At 40.6% G+C, this 13,218-nt stretch overlaps 1 protein-coding gene across 1 annotated transcript in view; it reads right to left on the bottom strand.

The window, feature by feature from the left end:
- The window catches only part of nek7 (NIMA-related kinase 7), a 64,883-nt gene extending 55,481 nt beyond the window's left edge, over positions 1-9,402 (bottom strand). Inside the window, exon 1 of the mRNA XM_089001457.1 lies at positions 9,074-9,402. The gene's annotated coding sequence lies outside the window, so the exon portion shown is untranslated. The remainder of the gene's footprint in view (positions 1-9,073) is intronic.
- Between the last annotated feature and the right edge of the window lie 3,816 nt (positions 9,403-13,218).

The following is a 13,218-nucleotide window of genomic DNA, read 5'->3' as shown; positions in this document are numbered from 1 at the left end:
CACCTGGTCCCAGGGCTGAGGGAGGGGGGAGAAATGACTCATCTCTAGCGAAGACAAACTGGCCACCTGTTTCCGCGTGAGTTGGGTCTATAAGATGGGGGTTCCCTCAATACCGGTCAGAGTCTGCTGTGATCTGTGCACGAGTGTCCAGCTTTGTTTTTTTTTCCAGATTACTCTACCGGGGTGTTTCGCCGGCTCTCCGCCCTATGTCAACGGTAAGGTATACTATTCTGGATCTGAACTGTGATGTTGGAGTGTTTATGTTGGGGCATAAGAGTGACGGCTTGTGTCGAGCGTAATTACTCATGATGGGAAATATTGTGAACTGCTGTGTATTTTATCATTAGACGTATGGGAAAATGTTGTGAACTGCTGTGCATTCTATCATTAAACGTCACTGATATATATATACAGTCGTTGTTTGTGGTCATTTCTCTGCTGCGATCTCTCCGAACCTGTAATAAGGCAAATTTTTCACAAAACATTTTGGCGTCACGAACAGGATACTTTTTGAAAAAAAAAGGAAATACTCAGTGAGAGAAATGTTTGAGCCCGCCGCGGAGAGCAGAGTTGTTCCGGGGTGGAGGGCAGCGCCGTAGAAGGCGGTAGCTGATAAGTTGTTGCAAGCATGGAGTTGGGGTTCCGGTCCTGAGACATGGGTCGAAAAGACCGCTGGTGTTAAGTTGTTGCAAGTCGGGAGTTGGAATTCCGGTCCTGAGACATGGGTCGAAAAGACCGCTGGTGTCCATGATTTGATTAAGGTTTTGTTTGGAGTAGTGGTAAAACCAAAAGCTCCGCTTGGAGGAGCTGTTAAGTGCATGTGGGCATGCGCACAGGAATGGAAAATTCAGAAAGATAAAGTTAAAATAAGGCAAATTTTTCATAAAACACACCTTTATCTAATTGAGGCAGTGTGACAATCGAAAGCAGTGTTCAAAGAGAAATATATTATTCCAGAGGTGGAAGGAAGAGTGGATAATTTGGAACAGTACATCAGCATTGATGACTTGATAATATCCGGCCTCGAGACGTCCCACTGATGATCAGATCACAGGAGGCAAGAAGCATGAGAAGAATGGACCACAAGGTGAACTGCATTTATTTGAGCGGCAAGTAACTAAGTTCTTAAAAAAACACACACAATTAAAGAAATATTTTTTTTAAAGAGATTGACAGGAGAAATATAGCTGTCTGCCAGACCATGCTTTTGAAGAAAAACCAACTAAAAAGGACATTTGTTTTGTGAGTAGAAAGCAGAAAATTGCGGTGTGAAAGCTTGCATATAAAACTTCAGACCAGAGGAGTATACGTCAATAAACAGCTCACAAAGAGAAATGCTGAGATTGCACAAGAAATAATTCTGAAGAGAGGGAAGCAAATTCAAGACACCTGGACAAGAAATTGTAAAGTAACAGCAAGATTTAATTTTCTAATCCATTCATCCTCAGGACAGTAACGGGCTTGAACTGGTTGCCAACCAATCACAAGGCACACATAGACTACCCTCCGCGCTTACACTTGCACCCAGTGACAATTTAGAGCCTTCCATTAACCCGGCGTACAAGTTTTTTTTGAGTGTGGGAGGAAACCAGAGTACCCGGAGAAAACCCACACAAAGGTAGAACATACAAACTCCGTATCAGAAGGTCACAGACGGAATCAAACCTTGCACCGTTCTAACCAGGCCTTCACACTGCCCTCAGACTATTCATGAATTTTAAAACAAATTCAGGGAGATAAATACACAGTCCTGTTATAATTGGGGGGGGGGGCTGCTAAGCCTGTGAGCATTGATCTTTTAGTTTCAAAAGAAACAAAAATATGATCATCTCACATCTTCACAAAAATCTAGTAAAACAGATAATGGAAGGCATGGAGGCACACAGTAGGAAATGTCCCCAGCTCTTTGAACTGGACAAAGTAGCCTGTCAAACGTGAATACTTTCATACTAATTTACAGCATTGTGCTCCAAATTCCAAATGAAACATGAAGGCCCATTTGCGGTGAGGGTGAACCAAACCCTCATAAAAACCCCTCTCACTCCTTCTGTTTCAATGTGTTCATGAGTGCAAATTCATTTTGCTTTCGTCTCATCTCATGACAAACACATCCTGTCATTGCCACTGATGGAGTGTACACAATGGCACCCAGCATCTTGTAATCATTTGGTGAAAGTCGATTTGTATTCTCTGGAGATGTCTTTTTTCCGATAGACGGGGACAAGAGACAACTGAAGAGTGATCTAAAATCAAATTTGATCATAATGCATCGGCGCTGTCATCCCGCTGTTGAATTTTTGAATTACGCCAATTTGGAACACAGATGCATTTCCCTCTGTTTTTAATGACTGCTAGCAAGACTAACACGATGAACAACAGCATCTGATGTTTAGTTAATGACCATCGGGAATGAGTGGCAGAAATATAGCCATCTTTGCAGCACAACCCCTGTTTCTCTGTTCCTTTGACAAACAACTGACCATTGCCGGCAACCAATGACAGGCACGAGAGCACAGCTCAAAGGAAAGATTATATTGTCATGGAGCAATATCACCTATTTTTTTCCCCAATGAGTGTAAGAAAAAAAAACATTTATCCATAAACTAAACGGGGGGCGGGGGGGGGGGGGGGGGGCAAATCGGTCGACTGCGATCAGCCAAATTGAACTGATCTACACATATACACTGTATGGGGGCAAGTGATCTGCATCACTGGAATTCAGCAGTCTGCAATTGCAAATTGTGATTAGAGCTGTTGCCATATACAGTAAAGTCTCGTTATATCGATATTCAAGGGAGTCCGAAAAAATATCGATATAACCGGGACTATCGATATATCCGACCCTGTTTGCATGTAATTTTCTCCGTGCGTGCATAGAAATAGTATCGATATAACCGGGACTATCGATATATCCGATATCGATATAACGAGACTTTACTGTATATTTTTTAAGTTTGCGATATGGAAAATTCACTGATGGCACTGGCAAAGAATTGTAATCTAGGATAATTTGTTTAAAATGATACACACGAGCTAGGATAGTTGTGTTATTGCACTGTCAAAGTGTGTACCACGTGTCAGTTCTCGACTAAGGTCAGCATTGATGCCTCTTTTACAAACTCACAAGCTCTTGAGCTTACTTTAATTTTCTGTTTCGTTTGTGTTTTGGACGATCGTGGCTGTTGCTCATCATGGCATGCATGTGTATGTGTGTATGCGTGCATGAGGGTTAGCGGGTCTACCACGGGAGTTCGGTTGGTTGAAAAGTTAATATTCGGTCAAAAAGGGTTGGGCACCCCTGATCTAAAATATACATGTCATCCATTCAACAACCTATACATTATATAGCATGGGTTTATACCTCAAAGGCATATAATGACTAGTTATATGTCATTATTTTTCTATTGTATGATGATAAAGGACTTCGAAAAATGAATGAGTTTGGAAAATATTGCATAGAACAAACTGTGTGGTCGTGACCAAAAAAATGACCCAACAGCACTAAAACTCTTTTGATAGCTTCAAACAAGGTCCAAGGTCAGTATTTGTGTGCTTGCATGTCGTTGTAGTCTTGTGGAATATTAGGGAGCCCAGTAAGAAAAGGCATGAGTTCCACAGTGATGTTAAAAATGTTCACCACCAAACACAAGTGGCTGCAAGGCATTGTCTTATTTGAATGCTTGAAACATCCATGACCCTTCCATACTGAAGAAGAAAGAGAGCGATGCACAATTATTGAGGAAGAGGGCCGTTTCAAGAGAGCCTAAGAAGCTGCTTGAATAGCACGCTCATTGCCAAAGACCTTACTCTAAACTTTAACCATGCAGAGACAGAAAAAGGAAAGAGGGTTTAAAATTGTTCTGGGTAAGGCAACAATAATGTGTTATATGTAAATTCTTTGAAACTGCACAATTTGGAAAGTTTGAACACCAACGATGTGTAAAGCTCACGGTGGTCCTTTGCCAGCATCAGTTCTGCGCAATGCCTGGCCATGGTCTTTGACATCATCCAAGAGGCTGTGTTAAATGTAGCTCAAATGGCCCAAGGACACATGTCCAAATATGCTTTCTGCAAGTAGAGACCTAATTATATATTTATATATACAGTGATACATCGGTTTACGAACCCCTTGGCTTACGAACCTTTCGGTTTACGAACGTTAAATTTATGAAAATTTAACCTTGGCATACGAACTATTTTTCGGGATACACACGGAGCGCCACAATGAGTGATGTGTCATTCGCGAATGAGCCCGTTCGCCTAACAAGGAAATGGCAGCCCCCAGTCTTCGGTTAAAGCCACGTGATTGGTCAAGAACGCAGCAGTGGAGGGGGGGAGGTTTAAGACATTAAAGAGACAGGCAGACGACACGAGTGTATTACTTTTGCAATTATGGGACCGAAAAAGACCCCACCACAGGTTAGTGTTAAGCCGAAGTGGACACAAAAGAAAATTACGGTCGAGCAGAAGAAGATCATCGAAAAACACAAACGAGGTGTGCGTTTGTGTGACTTAGCCTCCCAGTACCAGTACGCTAAATTGACCATTGCTACGTGTAGCTAAGGGTGTTTCTGTGTTGTCTAAGCAACAGTTTAAGGCAATAGAAGAGGTTGAAAAACTTCTGTTGATTTGGATGAACAAAAACCAGCTAGCAGGGGACAGTGTGAGTGAGGGTATTATCGCAGAGAAAGCACAGCAACTTCACTTGGATATTATATAGAGGCAACTACATCAACGACCATCACAAAGTTAAAAGGTAAATTAAATAATTTCATTATACAGTACAGTTTCTTTAATTACAATCCAATAGCACATTTATTATGCATAAAATAAGGGATATTTTGTGTAGTTTTAAGGGTTATTTAGTAGAAAAGTATGTTTTATGGGGACCTGGGAAGGGATTATTCTCATTTTTAATGGTTTCTTATGGGAAATAAATGTTTGGCAGATGAACTTTTCGCCTTACACACACTTTCTGGGAACCAATGAAGTTTGTAAGCTGAGGTATCACTGTATATATACTGTATATTCATATGTATATGCCAAAATTGACCTCCTCAAATGGTCATATGACAAATGTCTCGTCTCATCCTCAACACAGTAATGGCTGGCTGCAGGGCTAAAACGGGAACTTCTGAGGAAACAGAGACTTGGCAAATTCCATTACACTTAAAGGACAACCGACGTCTCCGGACAAATTGTGTCCATAATTTGTAAAATGGCTTCAAATTACCTCTACTGTGTGTATTTTAATAAGATTCCACCGCATATAGCTATATTTTACGTTTTAAGACTCGCGCTGAACATTCAGGAAGTCTTGTTTTTGAGTTGGTGACGAGTCCGTACGTGACGTCAGAAAAGGACCGCCTCCTCACCGTAAAAAAGACGCATTGTAGCGTCTTTCCATCACGTCAATGTATTTTGCTGTACTGTTTTTTTTTTTTAAACCATGTCTTACACCCAAAAGCCGCCAGCAGAGGGAGGCAAACTCCATGGAAAGATAGTATCAGCCTGTGGAAACGAGCTGATTCATTCCTCACCGGAGCTGGTCGCCATTTTTCTGCCTCTTCTTGGGTGAGACATTCCCACCCGCCCGTTTGCCTCAAAATGGCCCAAATAAATTCTTTAATCGATTGCAAACATGTATGCTTTGCTCATCAGGACTATTTGAAACATATTCCTAACTGGATGTGTAACAAGAAAGCATATTCTCCGAATCTGAAGCCATTGTTTTGATTCACAAGCAATGCAAGACGTCTTGGCGTGACGTCACGTAAGGGGGGCGGGACTTTCTGAAAATGCCCAATTTGCAGCTCAATTTTTTGCAGATTTTGGACACTTTAAGTCGTTTTTATTGGTGTTTTGCATTTGACTAAAAATATCATACTGTATGTTTTGGGTATTTTAGATGCTATAAAACGTTGTTCTGGTGTCAGTTAAAAAACAAAAAAGTGACGTGGGTTGTCCTTTAATCAGTGCGCTGGAACCGGCATGCAGATTTCCCCCCCTACCAAGAGTGGAAATTTTGGTCTAACTAAAAACATTAAAATATTTTAAGGCAGAGCTGGCACGACAAGTTTGTGGTTTGTCAAATACAGAATCGAGCAAATACTAAAAAAGTGAGAAAAAAGGTAGCTGTGAACCTGTCTTTCTACTGAAAAGAAATATATACTCAGCATAACAATAATACGCAAGATTTTGAATGATTTCCAAAGTTCTTTTTTCCATGGGCTTTTTTTTTAAATGCTGTTGTGCACACCCATCTTCTAGTGTGGTTAACTTTAATGAAATTCTCTCAAAACAATTTTGTTCTGGCTGACCTTTTAAAAAACACAGACTGATACAAACGTTTGGCAGCCATTGTTGTTCATCCGGTTCATGACAACACTCCTTAACAGTCAACTTCACTGCGGTGGCTAGTGTTCATCACGACCCTGGAAGACTTAAAGCTCGTACGGGGGCCTTTGACGATGATCAAACGTGGCAAAGCAGAAGTGATTAGGTCAACAAGGTATGTCAGTTCCCACTCACCCTCTGCTGAATCATCCCCCTCTAGCATTGCCAAATGTGATGCTATAAATGTTGCAATATTTAGTGGAGAACAGCAACAGGAATAGCATTTTTCAAGCATTTGACTTAAAGGACAACCGACGTCTCCGGACAAGTTGTGTCCATAATATCTGTGAGAAATGAAACTTGCTTTAAAGTGATTACGAACGACTATTATATTATATTACTATATATTATAGTAATATATTACTATGACTATATTAACTCATTCACTGCCAGACGTGCAAAAATGTATCCACTCCAGTGCCAGGGTTTTAGTCATTGTCACTCGAATTCCAGGACCCACAGGATATTGAGTTTTAAAGGACAACCGACACCTCCGCACAAGTTGTGTCCATAATTTGTAAAATCGCTTCAAATGACTTCTACTGAGCGTATTTTATAAAGATTTCACCGCATATAGCTATATTTTACGTTTTAAGACTCGTACTGAATATTCCGAAAGTCTTGTTTTTGAGTTGGTGACGAGTCCTCACGTCACGTCACGGAAGGAACGTGACCGAGAAAGCCACATTGTAGCAGTCCTTTCATCACCTCAATGCATTTTGCGGTACTTTGTTTGGTCTGAAAACTTCGAGTTGATGTCGAAATTAGAAGGAAAACACATAAATAACACGATGGTGAATCGTTGTGTGTTGCACCAAGACTTCTATTCGCTGACAAAACTTCCCAGGAGACAATTTCCATGGAGCTTTGTCGCCATCTTCTTCCTTTTTTGGGTACTGTGAGTACTAAAGAGTTTTTCACTGCATTTCTCTCCAGATGCAACAAAATGACCGGAATAAATTATTTAATCAATTGCAAACATGTATGCTTTCCTCTTCAGAACTATTTGAATCATATTCATAACTGGATGAGTAACAAGAAAGCATATTTTCAGAATCTGAAGCCATTGTTTTGATTCAGCAAGGCAAGACGTCTTGGCGTAACACCACGAACAAGGGGGCGGGACCTTCTGAAACTGGCCACTTCCGGTTTGAAATTGAAGTAGTTTTTAGACACTAAGTCATTTTGATTGGTGTTTTGCATTTGACTAAAATTACCATACTGCGTGTTTTGGGTATTTTAGATGCTATAAAACATTTTTCTGATGTCAGTTAGGAAACAAAAAAGTGATGTCGGTTTTCCTTTAAGACTACATAAACATTCAATGCAGCGTAAGAAACCATAGACTCTCTTCTTTCATCAAAAAAATAGTTAATTCCTAAATTATATGGGTCTGGAGTTATGAGATTGAAATGAGGGCAGCTGTCCAAAATACAATGCAATACATACATATTGGTTTATATAGCGCTTTAACAACAGCTGAAGTTTGAACAAAGTGCTAACATGGAAAAAAAGGAATGCTTCCCCTTGTGGAAGGATATAAACATTGCCAGGGCTATAGCCTGCGCTTTATTTAACTAATTCTGAAATGGCACTCTACGTCATAATTTCGATTCCTGAATACATTTGTGAATGGCAGTGAATGAGTTAAACATTTATAACTTACATAATATTTGTAAAAGTGAAACATTATGTTAATCATCTTTAAAAGATCTGTCGGTTCATGCAGATTTCATGAAGATCAATTCCTCTTTGAAATTACCGACAAACATAAACACTAAAATTTAAATTTCATACATTCAGGCTCATCTGAACATTGCCTTAATTTTCTATTCTGTGAAACATCACATCCATCAATTCCTTTTCTGTACCGCTCTACTTTCACAAGGGTTGTGGGGCACGCTGGAGCCGACCTATCCCAGCAGTAGTCTGAGGACATCCTGAATCTCTTGCCAGCCAATAACACCTATTTATGAACTCCACCCTACGTATTGTATCAAATGTTTTTGTTTTACTTTCAAGAGTAACGAAGCATATAATGTTCTTTTAAATGTAAGAACCAGTTTGTGTTAATTAGTTTCTCGAGACGTGCATGATTGAAGCCGTGACAAAAACCACACAAAAGCGCGTCTCGTCCAACAAATCACCCAGATTGCAGGCTCACGTGATTAAGCAATCTCAAGAGGCACGTCTTAAAAAGAACTAAAAACAAAAACGGATGTTGAGAGTCGTTGGAATAAACCACATAACCTACGCATTTTAAGTTGCATCTTTAGAAATATATTGACGAGATTCATGAAGTCGCTGTAATGCTCTATACAGCACCGCAAAATCAACCCCGACCATGTTTGACTGCAAGCACATTGTAACTTACTCAAATGACAGTGACTTTAGTCGCCTCAAGTCAGACAAACATGAATGCAGCAGTGAAAGTTAGGGTTGCTACATGCTAGCCTCGGGCAGGCTAAGCTAGCTGACGAAGTTCCCTCAAAGTTTTTTTTTCTTCCCAAATATGAATATCGCGTACAAGAATCGATTGTGGCAACACTGGTAAAACTCTAACAACTGTCACGTCCATTGTCTTGCACATACAAATCGGGAAAATAGTTGAGAAACAGCTTATTAGCTGCTCAAAAAAAGTTTTGCTAGGTTTGTGGTCAGATGTGTGAGAACTTACCAGGAAGCCGGACTCTGTTGCTAAGCTATTCCTTCTTCACGCGCTGACACTCCACTGATTGTTACGGCGCTCTTCTCCTTTCTGACTTTCCCTTTCCCTTTCGCGTCAAAGGGCACGAGTGAGAGAGTCGCCTTGACCGGGCCTCTTGCTGCGTTGCCACAACGCTTAAAAGTTTTTTGAGAGGGTTATTGTGGGGGGACAGGAGAGAAAGTGCTGCCGCCGCCGTTCCTGCGTCAGTGAAGTTGTGCAAGGCAGGCATGCACCCTGTCCGCTAGGCCTGCCAGCAGCAGTCAAACTCCTGGCCCGAGTGCCACCAATGTAAACAAGGTAGCATTCTCGGAGAGCTGTCAAATACCGCGAGACTCCGCTAATCTCGAGTGTCTCGATATTTTATTGTATTTTATTGTCAATAAAATACCAGCAAACAACGTCTTTATTTACTGTCTATAGTTCTTTCACAACAGAATAAATGATAACAAAGCGCCTTTTATTTCCTCTCATTACTTCCTTGACATACAGGTTTGTTTTTTGTACTTTTTTTACCCAGCTAACAAGCATTCCATACAGTATCGAGGAGGTTTCTTCAGCCGTCATCTGTGCTTTATCAACATCGCAGGGATAATACTAGTGTGCCTCAATCTGCAGTACATATGCAACTAAAAGCTAGCAACCACTCATTTGACGACAATGAGGTTAAAATCTTAGCAAAAGAAAATAGATAGTTTGAAAGGGGAGTAAAAGAAGCTATTTTTATAAAACAGCAAACCCCTTCACTCAATCGCCATGGTGGTGTGAGGTTCAATTTGGATCGTTCCTACAACCGATTTCTTAGGCAACATAGGCTTAGTTATGCTGATGAGGTGATACCAGATCAAATGGGGCAATCAGGCCAGTCGTAGACCCTATACTCGGGCAGGGCAATAGAAGTAATCAGTGTAGTCCTCAGGGAGTAGTCCTCTGCTCCCCCCAACCTGGGAGCAGGGACCAATCATAGCAGAGTCTGGCACCGCCACGTCTGGACAGTAGGGATATTCAGTATATAAGGCCAAAACTACCAGCAAAAGAGTTTAGTTCGCTGACGAAGCCTCTGGGATAAGAAGCGAAACATCCGACACCTTCAAAGAAGTACAGATGATGGCTAAAGAAACCTTCTCATCGATGGACCACTCCTGTACGAATGAGATCTTACAAAGACGTATTCCATACAGTACTTTCAAAGTAAATACATTCACACAGTCAGGCCTTCCTAGATGGCATTTACCGGTACATCTTCTTCTTTTCCTTTCGGCTTTTCCCTTCAGCGGTCACCACAACGAATCAGTGTCCTCCATCTTCAGAGGTTTGATCTGCATGTTTGTTTTGGCCAAGCTTTTACGTTGGATGCTCTCCCGGACACAACCCTCTGTATTTCAGCAACTCTATGAACTTAATGAAAATGCTCGATAAAAAGGCAATGACAGCAAGGATAATAAGACATGTCGATAGTACAATAAAGTAAAACTACTCACCATTTGATGACATTAATAATAATAATAAAAAAAAATAATAATAATAATAATAATAATAATAATACACTTCATTTCTAAGCACCTATCAAGGTCACTTTACAGTCACAGGATAGTTTTTGTCCGTGGGTGAGCAGCGGCAGCCACACGCGCCAGCGTTCACTCAACCCTGAAGTAACTCAAATAGATAGCAAGCTAGCTAGCTAACTAGGGAATAGATCACTAATAGCCAGTGAATAGAAAACCCTTAGCCAGTGAATAGATAGCTAATAGCTAGCGAATAGATAGCTAATAGCTATTCGCTAGCAAATAGATTTGACAATAAAGCTGAGTTTGACTTTGACTTGTAGATAGCCATTAGCCAGTGAATAGATAGCTATTAGCCAGCAAATAGATAGCTATTAGCTAGCGACATTGCTCTGATCTTATACCATGAAATGGGCATCTCTTTTCTTACATTTCATCACGAACAGAACTTCAAAGTCATTTCAGAAAGCCTCAGAAACTCACGCCACTAATATGAGTAGACAGACAATACAATACAATACAATATAACACAATACAATACAATACAATACAATACAATACAATACAATACAAGACAATACATCCAAATTTATGTAGCGCTTTCACAACAGCTGCAGCTATAACAAGGCGCTTCACATCATAGTCAACACAAAGCAAAATAATAAACACAACAGGAACATAAAAACATGGACAGTTGTGCAATCCGAAACGACTTTCTCCATGTACTCTAAGCCATCATACAAATCATCTCAAAAACAAAATGAGATTTTTATTTCTTCAAAACATTCTACCCCAAAATGTGTAACATTTTATATTGTGAACAGGAGTGATTATCCGTCACAACTGTGTCGTTGTCGAATCAATAGGGTAACGGATGAGAACACACACAGTGACTGAATATCCATTCTGTCTTACATTCCGCGGCTGTATGCTAAGTACAGTGATGCCTCAGTTTACGAACGTTAAATTTATGAACATTTTACCTTGGCATACGAACATTACCTTGACATCTGAATTTTTTTCGTACACGGAGCTGCCTCAATGAGTGATGTGTCGTTCGCGAACGAGCCCCTTCTTCTAACAACAAAATGGCAGCCCACTGTTTTTGTCCTCTATTCCCTACCCCCAGTCTTCGGTTAAAGCCACGTGATTGGTCAAGAACGCAGCAGTGAGGGGATGTGGTTTAAACATTAAAGAGACAGGCAGACGACAGTGAGAGAGTTTCAACTTTGAGAGTGTAGACTGCAAGGTTAAAATATCCCATCAATCAGGCTCCACAAACAACCCGCACAAGCCATCTGTACACTTGATGGATAAAGCCCAATCAACCAAGCTAAACAGAACACAATTGATGAGGAACTAGATAAAATTATCACAAAGAAAGCACCTCCAAGGGATCATACCTCAAGACGGTGAAAGAAGAAGGTTACATTCCTCATCAAGTGTTTCATGCTGAAGAAACCGGCCACTCCATTCCATCTAGTCATCAATGACCATCACAAAGGTAAAAAAAATGACTTTATTTTACAGTACAGTTTATTTCTTTCATTATAATACCATAGCACATTTATTCCATATAAAATAAGGTATAATTTGTGTAGTTTTAAGGCTTAGAAAATTAGAAAGTAGATAATTATGTTTTATGGGGACCTGGGAACGGATTCTTCTCATTTCAATGGTTTCCTATGGGAAATTAATTTTTGGGATACACGCTTTTCGCCTTACACATTCTGTCTGGGAACCAATTAAGTTTGGAAGCCAAGGTATCACTGTATTCCCAACACTGTGTGTAATTAGGAAAATCGTGAGGACATATTGACAAAAACGGGCGTGCAAATTGGAGACTTGCATGTGGAACTGATCATCTTGCAAGACTTTGATAAAAGCTTGCTGCGCTCAGTCATTTCATGCTGACAAATTCCAAATACTCGTGAGCCACTGGAAACACATCCAACTTGCCATCCGCATTGTTAATAATCAACAAGTTAGGTGGGATGTTGTTTTTTTTCCTCTATATAGTGAGACCTCAACTTACAAACACCTTATCTTACAAACCCTTCGTCTTACAAACGTCAAATTTATGAAAATTAAACCTTATAATAAGCACTATTTTCATAATACACACCCACCACGGCTGGCGGAGTGATCTTCGGCGGAAGCACAAGACCGAACAGCACCAGAGGTTAAGTTACCAACAGTCCTTATGAACCAGAATCAGAATCAGAATCAGAATCATCTTTATTGCCAAGTATGTAGGACACACAAGGAATTTGTTTCCGGTAGAACACGCTGCACTAGTATCGTCATCAAAAAAACTGCTAAGTGGCACTATACAGTTCCATTTTGGCTACTGTTGAAAGAGTTCAAAGAGTTAATGGCTTGGGGGAAGAAGCTATTTAAATGTCTGCTGGATTTGGTGCGCATGGATCGGTAGCGCCTGCCTGAGGGGAGTAGCTGGAAAAGGTGGTGGGCAGGGTGCGGAGGGTCCAGTAGGATTTTCCGCGCCCTAGTTTGGATTCTTGCAGTGTGCAAGTCCTTGAGAGTGGGTAGGGCGGTGCCAATGATTTTTTCCGCCATCCTAACTGTCCGTTGAAGTCGGATTTGTGGCGGCCC

Source organism: Hippocampus bargibanti, linkage group LG07 (genome assembly GCF_051943395.1).
Source record: "Hippocampus bargibanti isolate YZ-2025 linkage group LG07, ASM5194339v1, whole genome shotgun sequence".
In the NCBI taxonomy this organism is placed as follows: Eukaryota; Metazoa; Chordata; class Actinopteri; order Syngnathiformes; family Syngnathidae; genus Hippocampus; species Hippocampus bargibanti.
This window is presented reverse-complemented; position numbering and strand designations above follow the sequence as displayed.